The sequence below is a fragment of the Chlamydotis macqueenii genome, chromosome 4 (genome assembly GCF_036417535.1).
Source record: "Chlamydotis macqueenii isolate bChlMac1 chromosome 4, bChlMac1.mat, whole genome shotgun sequence".
In the NCBI taxonomy this organism is placed as follows: Eukaryota; Metazoa; Chordata; class Aves; order Otidiformes; family Otididae; genus Chlamydotis; species Chlamydotis macqueenii.
This window is the reverse complement of record NC_141559.1, coordinates 3,281,097-3,289,586: the sequence shown is the minus strand read 5'-3', so window position 1 is coordinate 3,289,586 and position 8,490 is coordinate 3,281,097. Positions and strand designations below refer to the sequence as shown.

Sequence of the window (8,490 nt, the reverse complement as noted above, 5' to 3'; positions counted from 1 at the left end):
TCCTTGACAGTTGTACACATTGTTGGTTTTGAAGTCTTTTTAAAACTTTTTTTTATTTAGAAAGGATTTTAAAAATCAATAAGAATAACTTAGAAAGCCAGGCTTCAGTGAAACATACTTCTCTTTTGAAGTTAAGAGCTTGTAAAGAAATTGATGTTGTCTAACAGTAACTTAAAGGGAAACTTTTTTTAGTTTGGTAAACAAAAGCAATGGAGAAGCAACAGAACACGGCAGCATCATTGCTAAAGATTGACATGTTAATTACTGCATAATTCACTTTATTGATACTGTGCTGGATTTGGATCATTTCATTTTAATGACTTGTCTTTTTTCAGTACCCAGCAGAAATGTTACTTCTTGTGTCAGTGTAATTCTGCTAATTAGCATCAGGGGTTTTCTTACAACAGCTTAATTTTTAATATTGTCTTTACTTCATGGTAGACATGTAGCTGTTTGCTTCTCAGCAGAATGCGAGAGCAGAGAGCAGCAAGTGTCTAAATGGAGGCCTATGAATTTATTGTTAATGTTTCCAGATTTGCAAGGTGTTTGCTAAGTGGTTTTTGAATTGCTTCAGTATCAATGTCCGTGACAGATCGTGTTTATTTTTCAAATGAGACAGGCAATGAAATATCCTGTCTGTGAAGATGGAAAAATTGTCCCTTAAGTCTTAGCCATATAGCGATGAGTCAGCTATTAATATTAATAGTATGCCTACAAATGTCATGTGTGAAGGAGGACCTCTCTTATTAGGCAACATACAGGTTCCTAACGAGAAACAGTCCTTGCACCCCAATGCTTGCAATAGAAAGGCAACAGGTAAGAAGAGTATGAAGAGTATGTAAGAAGAGTATGAAGAGTGCCAGAGACGGCGAGCCCAGAGCAGCACATCTGTGTTGTCAGTTCAGAGTGTGCAGAGGGAAGGAGAAATGTTAAAAAATGCTCAGTTTCTCTCTGTAACCAAGGAAGCACTGAATTATTTATCTTTGCCTTTTGGATTCTGAGCTCCTAAAAGTACCCTTGCTTTGGAACTACTTGTAGCACTGGGACAAGTGCAAAGTGGACATTTTAATAGAAGTCCCAGAAACAAGACATACTGAGGAACTCAGTGGTGATATGACACTTGGACTCAAATAATTTCTGGTGGTGAGCAAATGTCGTGGTCATATTACCCCTCATATTACAGTTGCGGGGCTGTCTACATAAATCTTTCATTCTGAGTGCTTGGCAATAGTCCTGCTTGACGCGGCGAGTGTCCATGGTGTCATAACGCTGCTCTGCCCATCCATATGGTGCAGCCCCTTCAGCTCAGCCCCTTTGCTGCTGCTTCTCTTCTTACAGGTCCCACTGAGGTCAGAAGGAAGAGGAGAACACCTGCCCTGTTGGAGCTGCTCCAACTTCACATTCAGTTGAAGTGCTGCACAATAGGAACTTCAGAGAAGACATATTTGCGCTGAGAAGCCCTTTCTGATTTTCAAGAGCTTCAGTAAGGAGAATTCAAGTGTATCTTGGAGCCTAGGCTGCAGTTCTGATTTGAGGCTTTCACTGAAAAAGGAGAGGTTTCATCTTTTTGATCTCAGATTTAAATGTTGTCTCTTTCCATAAGTAGTAAGGCACAGTGTGTTTCCAGAGCTTGCTGATGATCTACTGTCCTTTAAACACCCGTGAACAGTAGGAGACCCTCTCCAGGTTGTTCCTCTACTTCTCTGTCAGCAAACAGGCAGCTCCCCACCTCTCTGGAACGCTTGACTGGAGTTATATGCTTCTTGGCTGGATGACACCAGGTTCCATCTCGTGTCCCAAGTGGAACAGCACAGTCCTTTATTTAGTTTTTTCTTAGGAAGGCAGAATCCAGAGACGCCTTCTAGGATGACTACGAAAGAAACTATTGGTACGTACAGTCCTAATCTATAGTTTCAGAAACTCTATGAGGAGAAACCAAAGTACCGGGCACTTTCTGAAGAAATTACCTTTATCAGCAATTAGAGAGCATGGTGAAAAGTAATTGCCTCACCCATTTAGCCTCAAGTAATGAAGAAATTGCTGAACAGTGATAGTGGGACAAAGACAGCAGCAGCTTTGCTAAGCTTGAAAAGGCAGGATTGAATCCACACTTCTGGAGAGTACAGGTGAATGCTGAACCTTATTTTTATAGCATGGATTTAGACAGAAAATGATGCCAAGGAAGTGCAAGTCTTAAAAAGACCTGCTTGTAAGAATGAGAAGAAAATCTTGGGAGAACAATAATTCCAGGCAGTGCATTTCAGTGGTCAAGAGAGAGCTTAGTATGAGGTCTGCAGTGATGGGACAGCAGGGTAAGTCAAAGATGGCATCTGAAGTGAGAGAGTCCAACAGGCAATAGTATCTCTGGGGCCCTGAACTGAGGTACTGAGAACGGGGTGTGTAACTACAAAATGCCAGCCTCAGACTCCATGCAAGAGAGATTTTTGCTAATAAGCCACAGAAAACAGAAAGGAAAGCAGTTTTATGGCAGTGTGGAAAAGCTGCAGCAAGATGCTGCAGGGCCTTTGTCAGTGTAGTTTTGTTTTGCTCTCCTTTCGTAAGGACATGTTAGCTTTGCAACCAGCTGTAGGTTTGCTACAACTTGTGCTTCTGTTTTTAAGCAGCTGTCCTGAGCCTGGAGCTCCAGCACAAAGGGCCAGAGACTGCAAAATTGTGGTTCAGTGAATGGAGGGAGAGAGTAGTCCTTTCCACCACTTTGAGATTATTTTACAATGGATTTGGAATAATTTCTCTAGCAAATGCCCCTCAAGAGCAGTAGTCTGTCTCTCTCATTTTGCTGTTTAACTTGGCTGTTATGGTGGAGCAGCAACACTGCAGGCACGCACCAAACAAGTGGCAAAGGCTATGATTCGCTGTCTGTGGTGTCCACTGATGTCTGGTGCTTCTGCAGTTCCCCAAGCAGACGCGATAGAATCCATTACTGTATGTTGTAAGCTAAAGAAAGCAGGCAGTACTGGCTTTGTGGGATCATTCTGTTACTGCCTGTTTTGACTGTTCGTGGAAGACCCAGAGCATTGGATAGAAGAATATTTGTTACTGCCTGAAAGAGTTTTAGAGATGAGGAGTGAAGTAAAAGGCCAGAAATGCAGTCTGAGTCCTTGGCCAAGCTGTGGGGACAGATGTTATCTTTCCATTTATGGAGCCAGTGTGCTGACAGCTTCGGAGACACGTGTCCGGGGAGATGAAACATTATTTCCTCAATTAAACAAAAGCAGGCTGCTGAGCACTGCCAAAGGGGAGATTAGAGGATTATTTCTGTGGCGTGTGCTAGTCTGGCACGTGTGGCTGAAGACTTGATTTCTTGTTAATCAAATAGGTAGGCCTGGTTGATAGCAGTTACCAAGTTTTTAAACACTTTTAAGCATTGTTTACAAGATAAGAGCAAAAATACTTCTCTGGATGCTTTGGTTCAGTCCTTGGGAAGGACTACTCATGTTCAGCTCTTCTCAAGGTCTATCATGTCTGGAAGACCCCCCTGTTGTAGAGCAAAAATTTGGGTGTGAGATATGGTGAGGAGACACAAGGTGTGCTGCTCCTCTGGTGATATCTGCCTGCTCCACCTCAGTCAGCCGCTGGTACAGTGTACCCAGGGGGCTGGAGGAGTGCGTGTGTGCGTGGTGAGGAGGGAGGAAGTGGGGTTGCATGGGGAGCTGTTAATTCAACCAAAGCTCAGGGGAACTGTTAGCAAGCGAATTACTTCAAGGCAGTACCAGGTAAGAGAGGGATCTGTATCATGCCACTGGATACTTGGTGACACCCAGAGTAATTAATATGTTTTGGGAGGTGGTTGCTATTGCTACAATCCCCAGAACAGTCAATGATTCTATTTCTGGACTCTGCCAGCTGTTGAGAGTTTAGTATTTGCAAACCCAGAGTGTTTATTTAACCACAGTGCAGGAAGTCTTAAAGTGTAAGTAAACCACATACGCTCCCTGGCTTTCAGAAATGTCTTCAATAAAATTGTGAAGAGATAGCATAGCTGCAGGAAACTTTTCTTCATCTTATTTTTTAATTCTCTCCATTCACAGAAAACATGTCTGCTGTCATCTTCAAGACTGAAGACTCTAAGAAATTTCCTTGCCTGTGGTGGGGTAAATATCTTTTGTAGTTTCCAGATGGTCCTTTCTGGCTGTCAGCTGCTGCTGAAAATCCATACCAAAGTGCTATGCAATGTCTAATACTAAAATGTGTAGAATGTTTAATTCTCTTTAGTCCAAGCTGATATAACAAACATATTGATTCATTCCTGGCAATTGAAGCCTGCCTGATGGTAAGTCTAAAATATACTGTGGTGAGAAAGCAGCAGGCTAGAGAAATGCAAATACAGCTGTCACTTCCATGCTCTTGATCAGAGAAGTACCTTTTCAGTATTGGTTCCTTTTCTAAGGAACAGTTCACAGGTAGTTCAGCATCTCAGTCAAACTGACGGCTGTATGTTAGGACTGCAGCAGAGACACGGTAAAAAAGAAAAGATCTGAACTGTAAGATAGCCCAGGAGGGTTCTGCCACAGCCTTGTAGTTGATTGCTTATTACCATACTGTGTTTTGAGGCACTGATGAACAGGGAACTCTTTAAACAAGTTGCCTGCTAAAGGAATGCTGAAATAAAGAACAATTACCTGCATCACCTGCATTCTGAAGATGCATCTGCCTGGGATTTTGAGGAAAGGCCCCATGCTGTCTGGCCTAACACCACAGGCAGGTGAAAGCAGCAGGAAATGCAATGATAGGGAGTTAATTTTTGCTGTCACTGAAGAGGGCAAGGAGCAGAGAAGAGATATTGCCATTGTTTATAGATTTGCAGTCTGCAAATTCTACTGTTGCGGAAGTGGAATAGCAGAACTCCTCTGGCATCAGTGACAGTGGTGCTGGATTCCTGTTCCTGTGAAGGGCAGCATGTTCTGAATTCGTGCTGAGACTTTCAAAAGTGGTTTGTGGTTAGGCTGCCTCCATGCTTTGGGAGCCTCTTGAGAGTCGCTAAACCAATACCCAAGGAACAAAGCACATAAACATTTTCATCACATGAGAAAAACCTTGTGAGTGCACTGTCATGAATGTGGGCTTCTCCAGTGTGATTCGCAACATGGGAATAACAGTGAAGTTAAAGTCACGTGTGCAGGACCCAGAACTTGGCAGTTAGAGCAGTGTCTTTAGCGGGTGCAAAGGATTTAACCATTCTGTTTGACTTGGGCAGTTTTCTAGGTACAGCCTGCTGTGTGGCAGTAAGTCCTTCCCATTATTAATGGAATTCAGGACTTGAGATGTTGTGTATTCTACAGTAATATGTCATCTGATCTGCAGAATCAGAGGCTTTAGGCACAAAGTAACTTGACTTTCCATAAACTAATGGGCTGTGAAGAATCAGTTAGGTTTGATCTCAAGTACAGTTCAGTATTGCTTTGTTTTCCGTAATACGAGATCAAAAGTAGTAGTAAATCTACCAACACCAGTTCTTCATATGAATGTTGAGAAGTTGTAATAGCAAAAGATATAATTCCCCATGGACAGGTAGGGAGTGAAGGGAGAAACGTATTACATGTGGACTGCTGTGGGATCTTGAGTTCTTCAGGTTCATGGAGACTGCCTATAATTTCTTTTTTGGAAGGGAATGGTAAAAGGTTTTGGCAAGTTCTCTTAATTTTCTTTAAAAATGTTTTTACTTGCTTGAACTATTGAAAAATAGACTTGCTGTCTAGATTATTTCACCTCCCAATTTTTCCTACATCTCCTCTTTCAAGTCCTTCCTGGCCTTCTGGCCTTTTCTGTAATTGAATAGACTTCCTTTTTTGCGGTAACAGGACCTCTAACTGCAGCCTCCCTCATCACAGACCTGTGCCATTACTTCAGTTACCTCGACGCTTTCAGCCCCATCTCTTGTGCCTCTTTCATACTGCCAAGCAATTTGTTTTGCGCTTTGTAAACACAAACAGCTGCCAAATGCTTTCTCTCTGTGAAAACTTTTCTTCAATAAACTGTTTTCCTTCATCCTTAATGCCAGTCTCCTAATGCTCACAGTTACTTGTGTATTTTTTCTTGCTCTTTTTCATTCTGCCTTTATTCTACAGTTAATCTCCCAGCAGAGAAGAGTCACTACCAACAGGAGAACTAAAATCCATCAGTTTCAAACCCCTTGGCTTCTCCCACTTGAGCAAAGTGAAGTTGGCCGCAGTGTACCTCCTGTCACCCACCTGAGTAGTAGATTGGACTTAAGGCAGACCTTCGTGTGATTACAAATGAAGGATCTTCCACTGGCAATGAGCAACTGATAAGTAAGTTGTGAATACAGTTTATGACTCTGTGTCCAGTGTCACTGATTTGGAGTTACTGCCTTCATACCACAGCACCTTAGTTCACAAAAAGAAATAGAAAGCACTGTAAAATCCATACCTTGTTCCTTTTTTTTTTCACTAAACAGGGAGGAGCAGAGGCAGGGCTGTGCCACAAGGGAAGCAAGCCAGAACCCAAGGGACCTGCCAAAGGAGGGCACAGCCCCGCAAGCATTCAAATGAGAAATGCAGAGCTAGTCCTGTCCAGGGTCAGCCACAGTCCAGGGACTGTCAGAGCAGCCTGTAGCAATGAGGAAGCTCTGAAAAGAAGCAAGAACAGCAAAGCCAGGTATGACTTGGCACACCCACAGCATCCCTCAGGCAAGGACCTGGGCCTGCGTTTAAATGTGATTGCACTGTAATTAGTTTGAGGTGAGTTGTGCTTCACAAATCCCCACTAGCTGTTTTGGAATGATGGTTTTCTGGAGTTGTCACCCCATGCTACAGGGACAGGCAGGTTCTTATAAGGATGCTTGGTGGAATGACAACTGTCCACAGGGCTGTAGTTATATTTAGAGTTCTGTTTATTACATGAAGATTTAAACAATCGGTGTAGCTTGTTACACAATTTCTGGCAATCTAGTATAGTTTTCCTGCTACCTAAAATTTCAGTTATCTAAACTTTGGAGTCACCTGGACCCTCTGTAGATAAGGTCAATTTCCTCAGCAGCTGACAAAATAATAGTAATTTAGACAGTGATGTTAAAAACAACACGAGTCACCCAGTACTCAGAGCAAGAAGAATGACGGAGGCGGTCTCACTGTACTCTAGCTGATGGTGTCCCCTGTGTCACACCAGAAAGCATAAAGGCCATAGCAGTTTGGCTGCTGTTGGATCTGCTTCAAAACCCTTTTGGATAAGCTGAGTGTATTTATACCTCTCAATTTGGGAGTTTGGTCTTTACTATCTCTTTAGTGGATTCTGAAGAGGCTGCCAGACAATAAATATGTGACTATTTTGGCTGCAGAAGATGGCAAACTGCAGGTGGTAATGGCTGCATAATGATCTTTATCTATTGTGTCCTGTCTGAGGATGCAATCTTTTTCTTATAATAAAAACTGAGGCAATTCAATATCTTGAGGATTTTAAGCATATCTGTCATCTATGTACTTTATTTGCTATTAAGTAATGTGCCTCTGCTTCCATGAAAATTGCTATTTTAGCATGATCTTTTTCCTATTCCAGGCAATTTTTTTTTGTCAATAAAGAGCTCTTGATGCAACTAGTATTGGTTTCATATTTTTCTTTGTCATAGGGAGTTTTCTTTGGAGACTATTGTCTCTTCAGCAACTACCCACTTCACACTTTTTTTTCCAAAGAGATTTTCTTCCAGCTCCATGTATGTGTGAAGTTTTCTTGATCCCAAATACGGTCCCAATGTGTATTCTGTGGGAGGACTATGGGGGGTTAGAGCACAAATAGCAGCAATTTAATTTTCTACTTAAATGGTGATGCCTATGGAGGGAAGGAGGAGCAGAAATAAACTTGATAAAGGCAGTTACTAGAGCCTGTATGCCAGTACAAAATCTGGTGTTGTATGCCTGGCTTGCTCTGCTGTATTACATCTGTAGGTAGCATACAAATGTCCAGTAAAACACAAAAAAAAGTAGAAATATATTGATAATAATTTATTTAATGCCCTTAAGTTAAACAACTCAGTCTATTTACATTCAGAGCCTGTTTTAAAATGCTGTCAGGCCCAAGTGTAGATAAAGCAATATGTTCACAAACTTCAGTTAGGGATTTTTTGACTTGGATTTTGAAGTTCTGTAAGATGAATCAATGGCAATTATACTAACGAGGATGCTTAATATATGCAAATAAAAAGCATTTAGAAGTACTGTGACTGGGCAGGTAATTAAAAATGAGATGCGAAAACTTAATACCTTGCTTAGGGCAGAGGATGTCTGATTGTAATTCAGTTTGAGAGTGGAAGGGATGCATTTATTACTTGGCATTTTGTTGATAAATGGATCTCTTAGGCTTTGAGGTGCGTGGTCCTCTGAGCTGTGGGTTGTAACTCATGAATGCTGCTAGTCCTGAGGACAGGCAAGTGAGGTTAAGTTCCCTGCACAGATCTGATGTTAAAAACAAGCATCTAACAAAATACCAGACAGTCTTGGTTTTGAATCAGTCACTTAG

The 8,490-nt window shown here is 41.9% G+C and overlaps 1 long non-coding RNA gene across 1 annotated transcript; it reads left to right on the top strand.

Annotated features, from left to right (window-relative positions):
* Positions 1–1,391: 1,391 nt before the first annotated feature.
* LOC147600766 (uncharacterized) lies at positions 1,392–6,226 on the top strand. The gene is made up of 3 exons (XR_015258379.1): positions 1,392–1,483; positions 4,050–4,112; positions 6,087–6,226. It is a non-coding gene; the product is annotated as an uncharacterized LOC147600766 (long non-coding RNA).
* The last annotated feature ends 2,264 nt before the right edge of the window (positions 6,227–8,490 follow it).